The 13,593-nt window shown below is 43.4% G+C and overlaps 1 pseudogene; it reads left to right on the forward strand.

The window, feature by feature from the left end:
* Positions 1–1,323: 1,323 nt before the first annotated feature.
* LOC123463551 lies at positions 1,324–13,123 on the forward strand (annotated as a pseudogene).
* The last annotated feature ends 470 nt before the right edge of the window (positions 13,124–13,593 follow it).

Below are 13,593 nucleotides of genomic sequence, written 5' to 3' on the forward strand. Positions count from 1 at the left end.
ATAGGTGCACCAGGGCCTCCAGCCACTGCAAACAAACTCCAGACAAATGCACCACCATGTGCGTTTGGCTTATGTGGATACTGGTTAATTGATCCCAGGTGCATAGCTTCCTAGGCAAAGCACCTTAACAACTAAGCCATCTCTCCAGCCCAAAGGTAAACTTTTAATTGAGAAAATATAAGACAATAAAAATAATATTTGTGTGCAGCATCTATTGAAAGATGGGAAAGGCTTCTACAAAAAAATGAATAAGTGTTTGTTTCAAAAGGGAATTTTATGATTAAGTCTTCACAATTATACAAACAATAGACATGTGTACAAATACCAGCCAAAGGTTCTATGCAAAAACATTTGTACAAGCATTACTTTTTATTGTCCCAAACTACAAATATGCTATATTTTTCTAGAGGAAAATCAACAAATAAACTGTGTCAAATTCATTCAGTGGGAGATTATAGGGCAATGAAGGTGGACAAATGACAGATAGTTACATTGATGAATTTCACAATCATGATATTACCAGGAAATATAATCCAGTCTTCTCAGGTCTATACTGTGATGGACTAGGAGGCCAGTTATCTACATTGTATATCTCTTCATCCCATGTGGCTTTTAACCATAAGCCTCTGAAAGAGCTGATAGAGAGCTGGGTGCCTGGGTTAGTCTGGAGTCAGGCTTTATTGGATAAAAGACAGGGAAGCGTGCAGTCAGGTCACACTGTGAACGTGGCAGCTTCATGCTGCTGTCCAGAGACGCGTCCTAATCCCAGTGCAGACAAAGGATCAGATCAGTACATGAGGAACTACTGCATCCCTCCCAGGACAGCAGAGGTGCACGTAACCAGAGGACGCCGGGACCAAGCTGATTGCGAGGCCCCTCCCTTTAAAAACATGTGTTTGAAAAGTTCTCATGAGTTACTCTTAAATCAACTAATTAAAAGCTTTTATAAATTCATAACACTAGGGAACAATTTCTTCCTTGATAAAAAAAAATTCAATATGGAAGTGTTGGAGAACTAACTTATGCAAGGCTTGGGGTCTGTAAGATCTCATCATACTGTAAAAAAAAAACAATTCACCTGTAAACAGGAACCCACAGTTCATACCCAACAGCATGAATGATTCGTGCTGCTCCCCTTGATGTCAGACTTCCTGCAGTAAATCCACCTTCTGGAAAAACATCTGTGTGCCCAGCTGCTGCTGCACATCCTGCCGCCAGCGCAACTGCTGTGAGTCCAGCTGCTGTGGTCAAATGAGCTGTGCTTGTTGGTACAGCCATCCTGGCTGCCAACTGACTTACTGTGAAACCACCTGTGGCAAGACCATGAGCATTAAGCCCATCTGGGCAACCGGCCACAGCTGCACACCCTGCTGCCAGCCCAGCTGCTGTCGGCCCTGCTGCCAGCCATCTTGCTGCAAAACGCCCTGTTGTAGGACCACCTGCTGCAAACACATCTGTGTGACCACCTGCTGCCAGCCTTGCAGCCGGCCAACTGGCTGTGACACCACCTGATGTAAGACCACCTGCATTCAACACACCCGCGAACCCAGTTGCTACCAGCCTTGCTGCTGCTGACCAGCGCTTCAATGAGCGACATGTATGCAGCCAGACTTCTGTCACACCTGATTTGCCACATGATGATCACAAATATGCTTTTTTGCTGGAAACCAGCACTCTCAACAGTGATTCAGAGGAGCAAAATGAAGACTTTGACATTTCATAATAAGATCCACAGTGAAGTATTGACTTGCCATTTCTAGCTTCACACATCCCTGACTCACTTGAATTAGGGCCCCTGACTATACCTTCAAATCCAGCCATACCGCATTTCTCTGGATTTTCATCCATCCTCGCCTCTCCTCTTTTACCTTTTTTTTTTAAATTAATTTTTATTAGCAACTTCCATGATTGTAAACAATACCCCATGGTCATTCTCTCCCTCCACCCACTTTCCCCTTTGAAACTCCACTCTCCATCATATCCCCTCTCCTACTCTTAAAAAGTTGAAAAATGACAAGAAGCAAAGTTGCCTTATAACCCAGAGGGAGGACCAAAACGCTCCCTGGAACTTAGAAAACAGAACGGCTCTTTGTTAGCTTCCCTGCCTTGCAGAGCCAGGGGGGCTGCAAGCACAGGGCATCTCAGGACCCTGGATGCAGCATGCTGATAGGAAAATTGCAGTTTGCTATAAACAGATGGGGGAATCATATACGAAATTGTGACTGTTTTACGTTTCCTTTATCTTTCTATGCTTCTATGGAACTACTAACAGACAGTAGCCTCAAAATTTATATTTAAATTGAAAAGTACTCAACACTAAGGCCGTTTTTTTAAACTTTAAGCTTTTTTTTCCTAAAATTTCTGCTTTTAATTGATAATCTGAACTCTGAATTTTTTTTTTGTCTTAGGGCACCTGAGCATGCAGTACCAATGGTGATATATATCTCTGACTTATTAAAGTTACTTTGTGTTACAAGATAAACACACTCTCAATCCCTGAGAAATCTCCATTTTGGTAAATAAAGTTTTATTTCAGGATGAGACACGCCCAGCCAGACAAGCAGTGCTTTGTCTGTTTCTGGGGACAAGGATGCAGAAAAGGACCTCGCAGACCAGGCTTCTCCCCTGCACGTCGCCACGCTGGCCTGCTGCGCCACCCTGGGCTCGATACCATGTCACTGCAGTGCATTACCCTAGTCAAGTTCCTGCCGAGAACGTCATTGTGATAGTTAAGGTGTTGTCAACTTGATCTGTTTAGTAATCCGCAGGCTGCTTCTAGGAAGGATCTACTAAAGGAGGAGGTCTTTCTCCCAGGGTGAGCCCTTCCCCCAGAGTGGGCGGCCCCACTCAGAGAGGGACTTGATATAAGGAAGCTCTGGGTAGAAGAGTTCCCTCTTTTCCTTCCTTCCTTCCACTTGGCTGCCGGAGCTGCTCCCTACCTTCTAGCGTGGATTGAAGACCAGTACGGACTAAAGACCAACATCAACTGAAGACCCACGTGGATCGAAACCCAGCAGCTCCTCAGGAGGCCTCCAGGCTTTCCGGCACCATCTGCAGTGCCGGGTCGGGACTGCTGAGGCATCTGGCCACGTGGACTGAGCAGCTACCAGGTTCGGTGATTCTCAGGCCTGCAACTGCTGTTGGACTACTGTAAGCTAATCCAATAAATTCCCTTTATAAAATAATTCATTCTAGTAATTCTGTTCCTCTAGAGAACCCTGACTAATACAGTCATCATAGAACATGCCTGCACCAACCCTGGGTGGACCCTACTCCCTGCCTGAGGATTCCAAAACCATTCCTATTCGTTATCTAAAATGTTTCCCTTTGTCCTCTTACTCTCAAAGAACCTTCTTCATTTCTTTGCATGAAAAGCTGGTCTGCCAATCACATCTCCATTTTCCTTATTCTATGGCCAAGAATAAATATTTCTTCACAACACAATGGAATCTTGGTTTTGTTATCAGTTCCAGGACTTCTGGAGAAGGAAAGGACCCAGTGTGGTATCTGACAGTAGCAACCTTCTAATTTGATTCCTTTGTGACACAGCATTTCAGAGTCAGTCTTGATCTTACCTGTCATGCCAGTCAAAGTGATCAGTTTCCCTTGGCAAATGAGTTGGATGATATTATTGTTTAAAAAGGCAGTCAATTTATGAATCTTTACTGATTAATAATGGTAAGGAAATGATCATGTTGTGATGAATTGATCATGGAATTTATTTATAAAACCTGTAAAATTTCTTGGACATCTTTCTGAAAATTTAATTCTTATTTTACTTTTCATGTAACCATACATATTCTGAAATTTAAACTGCTTCTAAAACATAGAAGATAACAGTACAGAATGGAACCAGGGGAAAAGCTTAATCCCCAAAGGACACAATGCTGACCTGCTCATCGCCTGAGCATTCATCATCATCCCATTGTAATATACACCCCAGGAAAAGTCCTGCCTAACAGTGTCACATTGGGCTAGACTGCTTCCCACCCAGACACAAATCAACACGTACAAAAATTAAAGGAAAGTGATATTCACATGCAGGGTTGACATGAGCCACTTTCTGAAATTCTTAAGAGGAAATATTCCTACTCATTGTTGGAAGCCCTCCTCTTTCCCCTCTTAATCCTAAAACCATGCTCATCTGTGGTTCCTGGCCAGCTTGGGCCCCCTGAGCATCAGTTTCCCATGGTGTGTCCCAGCAACTGTGGAACAGGGTCTTGAGTGGCTGTGAGTGCAACAGGAAGAAATACTCAGAAGACTGTTTCAGAGGACAGCTCATTAATTTGTTGGGGGAATGGGTTTATAAGGTTTTATGTGTGGTGAGAAAAGGTACAGGGTACAGGTCACAGGGCGATTGGCTGTGTGAAGACTACTGGCTGATTCCTCATTCACATATATGGACCTTCCATATGAGTGATATAAGGTCACATGGCCACAGGGAAACCAAACCTAAGTCTTATCATGATGTTCAGATGCCCCAGGCAAAGGGAGGGAATGGCCCCACTCCTTCCAGGCTCAAGGCAAGATTCATGGGCTCCAGGCCTGCTGCAACCACCTTGGGCCCTTAGCCATGCTGGACAGATCAGCCTCACTTTAGCCTCCAGTGGCCTGGGTCCCTTAGCTGTGCTGGACACTCATCCTTTAAATGTGAAGCTGATTTGCCAGCCACTTCTCTTCATCTCCTTATTCTCTGGGAAATAACACTTTTTCACATAGGAAGGACATAGAAAGGAGAAGCTGGGATAAAGCCATTGCCTGGACTAGGTGAAATTCAGACTATACACCAGGCATTGAATTAATCACAGTAACATAAGCACATCATGGAAACACTTTCTAGTCTAGGTGAACCTCAAAATCTTGCAGGCCAGCAGGTGCTGCCTCATGACCAGTAATCATACCAAAGAAAATAATAAAGATGAAGTTACCTCTTTATTTTATTTATGAAAAATTCTTTTAAGGGACTGTCAAGATGGCTCAGTGGTAAGAGTACTTCCTGGGCAGGCATGAGGGCCCCAGGACCCCTGAGAGACTGTTGCGGGTCCATCCTGAGGACCCACAGGAACCCTGAGGACACAGAAGACACTTGCCCCGGGATTACAAATGAAAAGCTCCCAGCTCTCGATTCAGTAAGAGACTCAGGCTCAAGTGAGAATGGGCAGGCAAGAGAGAGATGGACAGGAACATGATGAAAGGGTTATCCTGCTGGTCAGGGAGTTCGCAGCAAAGTGGTGCCGAAATCCCGGGACGCCGGGTGCTTTGTGGTCACCGGGCGAGGGGCCAAAGAGGATCCAGAACTTGACACACGGAGAGGAAGACCGCGGTAAGTTACCCCAGTCATGCTAGACCCGTATTTGATTCTTGCCATTTTTATTCCTGTGTGGTTCGTTTTTCTTGTTGTCTGCTGCTCTTGGTGCCGTTGTGACAAACCTGGAAGGGAGTACCGCTGTTTTGAAGAGGATTAGCCTCGCGGTACGAATCGAAAGTAAAAGACCTTGGTAGATAACAGGGTTTTTCGATCTGTCGCACTCTGCCTTGCCCTCTTCTTCTGGCCGGTAAATTCGCTGGTAGATAACAGCGTACGCCATGGGCAATTCCCAGAGTGCGAACTTTGCACTCGATAGCTTTGTCCAACCCATAAAGGAATTGCTTAAACAGAGAGACATTAAGGTCTCGTCCGCGACCATTAAAAAAATTGTTAGAGACCTGGATGAGATCGCACCATGGTTTGCGGTGTCAGGTGATCTTTCACTCCTTACGTGGGAAAAATTGGGTCGAGATTTGGAGCGGGCAAAGAAAGAAGATAGAATAGGCAAAGGCACATTGCCATTCTGGCGCCTTATTCATTCTTGTTTAAGTAAAGGGAACCACATAGAGATCATTAAAAAGGGACGGGAGGCTCTAGCAAGGCATCAGGATAGTCTTTCTGAGTCTGATTCAAATGGGGAGTCAAAAGTTAGGCCTAAGAAAAAGGGAGATATAAAGAAGGAGAAACATATACAAGATAAAGATAAAAGCCTGCAGGAGGAGCTTGAAGAGATGGGGGAAATGAGTCATCGCTTGCCTGAGAAAGGCACTAAAGGGACCTTTACCAGGCTGTATCCCCCTATTGAAGAGCTTGTACGTTTAAGTGTTTTTGAGACAGATGAGGAAATCACCTCCAACTCAGACCTAGAGGAGGAGGAGGAGGAAGAACCATTACAAAAGGGGGGGGAAGGAATCAAGGAAGTCACAAAAGGGCACTATTCATCTCTGCCTAGGCGCCCCCTACTAACGAAAGGAAAGCAGGCCCAAAGGGGTGGATCTCTGCAATTAATAGAGCCGTCTGCACCTCCCTCCTATAACTCTGCTAGAGACACATGCCGCTTCATTAAAACAAAAACCTGGTCGCGGCTGGCCTCCGCTAGGAGGGGCTTCTATTATGGCTTCAAAAAAAAAGAAACTCTTTGGGAGCCCGCACTCTCCAATATTTTCCGCAGCTGGTAGCCCGACAGGCTTTTTTTGGGCTTAAATATTGTTTAGTACATTTTGCAAAGCTGCCTGACAGGCTTATCATTCCCTATACTAAGGAACAAGTAAAAGTTTTGTCTGGCACTGTGGATGATTGGAGCATTCTCATGTGTGCTTTCCCAAATGTCATAGATAATCATTACCCAAAGAGCCCTATTTTGTCTTTTGTTGAAAACAATCTGGTTTACTTTCCTAAAATCACTGTTCAGGAGCCTATTACATCAGCCCCTGCCATCTTTACTGATGGCTCAAAGTCTGGTCGTGGGGCCTACCTGGTACAGGGATCGGAGCCTATAGTAAGAATGTTCAGACCTGACTCTCCTCAGATTGTTGAATGCTTAATAGTCTTGGAGGTATTTCAGACATTCCCCACTTCCTTTAATTTGTTTACAGATTCCTTGTATGTGGCCAATGCAGTGGCTAATTTAGAGACCGCTGCTTCGGTTCGCTCTACTAGTCTAGTGTCTAATATTCTTTTACAACTTCAATCTTTAATTTTGCAGCGAACTTGCCCTTTTTATGTTTCTCATATTCGAGCTCATTCACTACTGCCTGGCCCCTTGTCACAGGCTAATGACCTTGTGGATCGGGCCGCTAGGCTAGCCCTGCTCTCCTTGGAAGATCCAAAGGCTTCAGCTACAGAATTCCATAGACTATATCATGTCCCTGCAAATACTTTAAGACTAAAATTTCCTATTTCCAGAAATGAAGCGCGGGATATTGTAAAATCTTGCCAATCTTGTGTCACCTTTTTGCCTTCCCCACATGTGGATATTAATCCCCGAGGCCTACGTCCTAGAGATCTTTGGCAAATGGATGTGACACATTTTCCAGAGTTTGGAAGGTTAAAATACCTTCATGTCTCAGTGGACACCTGTTCAGGCGTTATTTTCGCCTCCCCATTGGCAGGTGAAAAGGTCCCTCATGTCAAGACTCATTGTTTGGAGGCCTGGGCTGCTTGGGGAAAGCCGCGCCATTTAAAAACTGATAATGGCCCAGCATACACATCTGCTGGTTTTCGAGCCTTTTGCGCACAAATGCAGGTAGCTCATGCCACTGGCCTTCCTTACAACCCACAGGGCCAAGGCTCTCCAATAAAGTGTGATAGAGAAGGATCTTTGTTTGCTGGTCGTTCTTATCCTGCTGGTCAGGGAGTTCGCAGCAGCCACGCAATTGTCCCCTCTGGCCATATCAGTGAGCAAAGGGACACACACATTGTCTACCTCATACACCATGCCACATACACATGCAAAAAGAAAAAAAGAGAGAGGAAAAGAAAACACCTTTTGTATGAGTTAGTCCCAACTAGAAAGCAGGTTAAACATTCAGTTTCTAAAGATTTGCAAAATAGAAAGAATAAATTCTTTCTTGAAAAAAAAAAAAAAAAGCTAGTATCCAAATGATACAAACAACACCAAAAGCAATCTCTCCTGCTGATTTATTCAGGTTTGTAGTCCCAATACCTGAAATTCCCCAGCTTTAAGAAGTCATCATATGGTGGAAAACGAGTGAACAGAAGCTGTTGGTACACATCTGATCCCACAGCACACACCTGCTGCCCGCTCCCCACCACTTCCTGCCTGCCTACCTGCTGCAGGTCCACCAGAAGTATTTTTCCTTCCATGACTAGCTTATTTCTCTTAGATAACTGTCTTTACACTCATATGCTATCAAAAATCAAACAATTTTCTTGCACTTCCTGCTGAAGGTGAATCTGCTGTGTCTCTTGTGCAAGGTGTTTTATTATATCCATTGAATCATACATAGACATGTGAGTTACTTCCACCTCTGGCCTGTACTGCTGTTATGGGCTTTGAAGTGCAAACATTAATTCAAGACTTACATTTAAATTCAATTTCTCACAACCTAACACCGTTGGCTTGTTGGCTTTTCATGAAATGCAAAATATTTCATTGATTCTGATAATATCTAAATGTTTGGTGCTGTCTCTGGCAGATGGGAAAAGGAGAACATTGCAGCTTATAGACCAGAAAAGTCCAGGAATAATGTCTGTCTCTTGTGCCGTCCAGTAGGCACTGCCACCCATCCCAGCAGTTCTCTCTGTGGTTGTGGAATTCCCTGGAGAAATACATGACAATGTACTGAGATGCACATTCATTTTCATAAACCCCTCAGACACCAAGGGTCACATTCTTTCTCTTGAACTTGCCTTTGCATAAGTTGTTTATGCCCCTTCTGAGTTCTTGTTATTTTTCGATTTTTCAGATGTCATCATCCTTTTGATTTTCTGTTTCAAGGTACTTAAGTATAACATTTAAATAAGATCCAAATTGTGAGTATAAACATTCATTTGGTACTTCTCTTTTATGATAACTACAGTATATGAATATTCTGTAATTTGGACTAGACGTCTATATGACACCCATCACGGATCAGGAAACATTGCAGAGGAGGCAGCAAAAGGAAAGAGCTGTGAAGCTTGTCTATTGAGACTGGAAAAGAGTCTGCAGAGACTCAAACCTCATTAAAACTGAAAACAAGAGGCTGCCTACAGCACTAATGAAGCATTTCTGTCACTCCCTCCAAAGCTCAGGGAATATTGAGAAAGAGGGGAAGAAGGTGGGAAGAATATAAGAGTGAACGGATGAGAAACTGGTCTATTCATGACCCGACACTGGTTATTGTTAACCCCACACGAATTGCACCGCTCAAAGACCATCAATAGCTGCATTGTAGATAAGGAAACTGAGCAAGGTAAAGAGACAAACTGCATAATGGAAGAAAATCTTTACCAGTTATTCATTTAGCAGACCAGCATCCAAAAATATTTAAAGGATTGTTAAAAGTTATAATAAAAAATTAACCCACCAATAAGTAGGCAAATGGTTTGAAGACTTTTCAAAAACCAAAATGAACCAGCAGGACAAGATGTACACACCTGTGCAACACTGGCACCCAGCCCGGGCAGGTAACCAATGGCTATCTGATGGGCTAAGAGACCCACTCAGTGGGAAGGAACTCGTAGGTGGTACTGCAACCAAGTCAGAATCCTATGGCGACAAGCCATAGACTCCAGTAAGAAGCTCCCACTAGTCTTTGCTGAAAAGAGAGGTTATATCCATCAGAACTCTCTCTTAATTAACTATGCTTATACCCTTTAACCTTCTCATCTCAATGACAAGAAAAAATACCAGACTCTGCCATGAGGTGAGCCACTCTTGATGATGGAGCCACGGCAGGACTGGCGAGTTAGGCAGGAGCGCTGCTCTCAAGAATACTCTGACAACCTGTGCAGGCAGACGGCTACAGACACTGAGGACACTCAAAATGTCTCAAAGCAAAGCTCCAGAAGTTTCTGAGAGATTAACACTAAAGAAGACCTATGCCACACCTGTCAAGGTTTAGAGAACATTGTAGAAATGGGACAGAAAGACTGTAAGAGCCACCGGGGGTGAGGGCGCATCCAGAGCATTGCCCACCCCTGCACAATGACTGCTGCTCTCATGACTCATCCCCCAGCTCCACGGTGAAAACCAGCAACCCCATGAGGACGGCGGTCAGTGGAATGGGGGCAGGGAGGAGGGGAATGGTACCAACACCTAATCTGTACATACAAAGTTTCTACATAAAAAAAAAAACAATAAGTCACAAAAAGCCAAAAAAAAATACATGTAAAAAAATGTTCAGCTCATTAGTCATCAGGAAAAGCAAATAAAAACTACCTTGAAATTCTACCTCATCCCAGTCAGAATTGCTGTCATCAAGGAAACAAATATTAACAGATGATGATAAGGATACAGGGGGAAAGGAACTCTTAGATACTATTGATGGGAATGAAAATGATCAAAGCCCCTGTGGAAATCAGTTCAAAGGTTCAGATCTTAAAATGAGAACCTCTGACATTATCCAGCCATACCACTTCTCAGTGTACACCCCAAAGGATCCAAAGAGCACGGACTAGAGACACTGCACACCCAGGTTTATCACAGCTTTATTCACAATAGGCAATTATGGAATCAGCCTACATGCCCAATCAATGAAGGAATATATCAATAAACCGCACTGTATATTAACAACATGGAATTACTCAGCCATAAAGAAGAATGGAATCATATCATTTGCAGGAAGATGAATGAAACTGGAGATGATCATGTTAAGGGAAATAAGTCAGATTTATATAAGAAGAACAAGAACTGTCTGTCTTCTTTCATCTGTGGAATCTGGGGAAGTTGAGGGGAGCCACATGAAACAAGGAGTGTGATTTCCAGGAAGAGGAAATGAACCCAGAGAAGGCCACTGGGGACATAAGAGAGAACAGTGGAAGGGGAGTGTGCCATGTGCTGGTATGAAAATGTCTAATAAAATGCATCATCTCAAAAATTAATATTTTCTGGTACAAATTAATCCTTCTCCATATTTCAGGATTAAAAAAAATAAACTTTTAGCCAGGTGTTGTGGTTCACACCATTAATCCCAGCACTCGAGAGGCAGGGGTAGGAGGATTGCCATGAGTTTGAGAACACCATGAGACTACGTAGTGAATTCCAGGTCAGCCTACGCTAGAGCAAGACCCTATCTCAGAAAACAAAAAATGAATAAATAAATAATAAAAATAAAATAAAGTTTTACATAAAATAAAAATATAATATGAATAAATATAAATTAAATACAATAAATATATTATATATCATATAGCAAATAATATTTAATAAAATAATAAATATATAACATAATATGAAAATGAATAATGTACTAAGAAATAAAATATCCAAGAACAAATCTTACAAAAGTTGGACTAGACCTCTGCAAGCAATTTTTTTTGTTGTTGTTTTTTGGTAGGGTCTTGATTTATCCCAGGCTGACCTGCAATAAATTGTGTAGTCTCAGGCTGAATTCAAACTCACAGCAATCCTCTTACATCTGCCTCTCGATGGCTGGGATTAGAGGCATAAGCCACCATGCCCAGCATTACAAAGTAATTTTAGACTTTGGTGAGTAACCAACAGAAATACTGGAAACAAAAACTATGCACACCAGCATCGTTTTACTAGTTCTGAATACCAAACATCCGTTTTACTAAAAGAAATTTAACAAATAAATATTATCAGGTCATTCAGTGGAGGATTACGCAGTCATGACCATATCTCATCTAAATAACTACAGTGAAGAGTCTCTCAATCATCATAACAGAAGCCAATTCTAACTTTGTTTTACAAAGATGCCAAGGACACTAAAATGATGTCAGAGTTCAGAGATTAATCCAGGAAGACAGTAGTGAGCACCCCTGGGGAATGAGTAAGAGAATGTGATTGTAGGTAATGGCATTCATTTCCACTCCTTTACTATTAATGGTGTGGAAATGGTGACTTGGTGATATTCACTCTAATGTGAAATTAATAATTTACAGCTTTTAATCTGAATAACAGACCCAAATAGATGCAAATTTTAACCCCCACAGGAAAATAAGCTATATCTCAATTAATCTTATACTACCACTGAACAAAAAGGTACCAAGCAACAATGAAGTTTTGGAGGCAAACAGCAAAACAAAGAGAAGGGCATACAAATAAAGACAGACAGAAAGGAGGACAGGGAAATGTTAGACCTAAGACCATTGACTCTGCTGCTACCCAAGTGACCACTGGAGTCACCTGCTTACCCTGGTTTGTCTGAGTGTTGCACAGTTTCATGGCAGACCGTGTTCCTCCCGGGGAGCCCCTCGATACAGGGAAATGAGGATCAGTGGTCGTCCACACACCCACGGATACATTGGACTCTGACGTACTGTGTCTGCCTCTGCCCACCTGCCCCAGCTCTGCTCTGCTATGGATCAACTGTGCCAGAAAAATCTTGGATGATCCTGAGATGCACAGGTATAGGAACTTACCCAGAGTCCAATGCCTGGACCAGTCTAGAGTCAGGCTATGCGGGTATATAAACAAAGAAATAGGCATTAATTTCACCACTGTAAATAGGACACAATTTTACCCGTCTCCAGAGACAATTCACATCTACAGACACAGGAAGAAAGGTATGAGTGAAAAAAAAAACTACCCTTCCCTTCCCAGACCACAGGATCTACCCCATAATCAAAAAAGCCAACCAAATGAAACTTTGCTTTAAATTGAAACAGGTCAAGTAATTACCTCCAAATAAGAATCAGAGTAACACTTTCCAAAGATGCATAGCATTGAGTAATGACTTCGTCCTTGATAAACACAAAGTAAACGCAACAACAAACACACAGCAAATGCTGTAAACACAAAGGACAAGTCATACTGATTGGTCCAACCCTTGAGGACTGGTGTATAAAAGGCCCACATGCGAAGAAGTCATCCATCACATTCTGGAAAACTCTCCTGTGAGCAGGAACCCACCCTCCACATCTGACACCATGAGCGACTGCTGCTGCTCCCCTTGCTGCCAGCCCACCTGCTGCAGGACCACCTGCTGCAACAACACGTGCTGGAAGCCCTGCTGTGGGACCAGCTGCTGCTGCCCACCCTGCTGCCAGCCTTGCTGTGCCCCAAGTTGCTGCTGCACACCCTGCTGCCAGCCCTGTTGCCAACCAACTTGCTGTCAGACCACCTGCTGCAGGACCACCTGCTGTAAACCAACGTGTGGGACCTGCTGCTGATGATGCTCACCCTGATGCCAGCCCTGCTTCTACCAGCTCTGCTGCCCACCAACTTGCTATGAGACCACCTGCTGCCAAACCACCAGCTGGAAACCCACCTGTGTGACCATCTGCCTTAGCATGCCCTGCTGCCAGCCCAGCTGCTGCTGACCAAATTCCCATAGATGAACAACATGTGTATACTTGTACTTCTCTCACATCTGGCTTGCAGCACAAACTCGCACATTACCTATGCTGCAAACCTCCAGACTATCACCAGAAAAAAAATCTGAAAATCTTCAGTTCAGACTTAAACCTGTTAATTGTTTTGAGGAAGTTCAGAGGTCATCACCCCCCACACCCCCAGTCTCCTTCTCCAGGTATTGTAGATTTCTACCATCCTTATACATGGTTGATGTGGAGATCTGATCTCAGTTCAGATTCTGCGGCACAATCTCTAGCTCTTCTGCCAAGTAATTTAAGAAACTACTTTTATTACAAATTCC

Source organism: Jaculus jaculus, chromosome 9 (genome assembly GCF_020740685.1).
Source record: "Jaculus jaculus isolate mJacJac1 chromosome 9, mJacJac1.mat.Y.cur, whole genome shotgun sequence".
Taxonomy (NCBI): Eukaryota; Metazoa; Chordata; class Mammalia; order Rodentia; family Dipodidae; genus Jaculus; species Jaculus jaculus.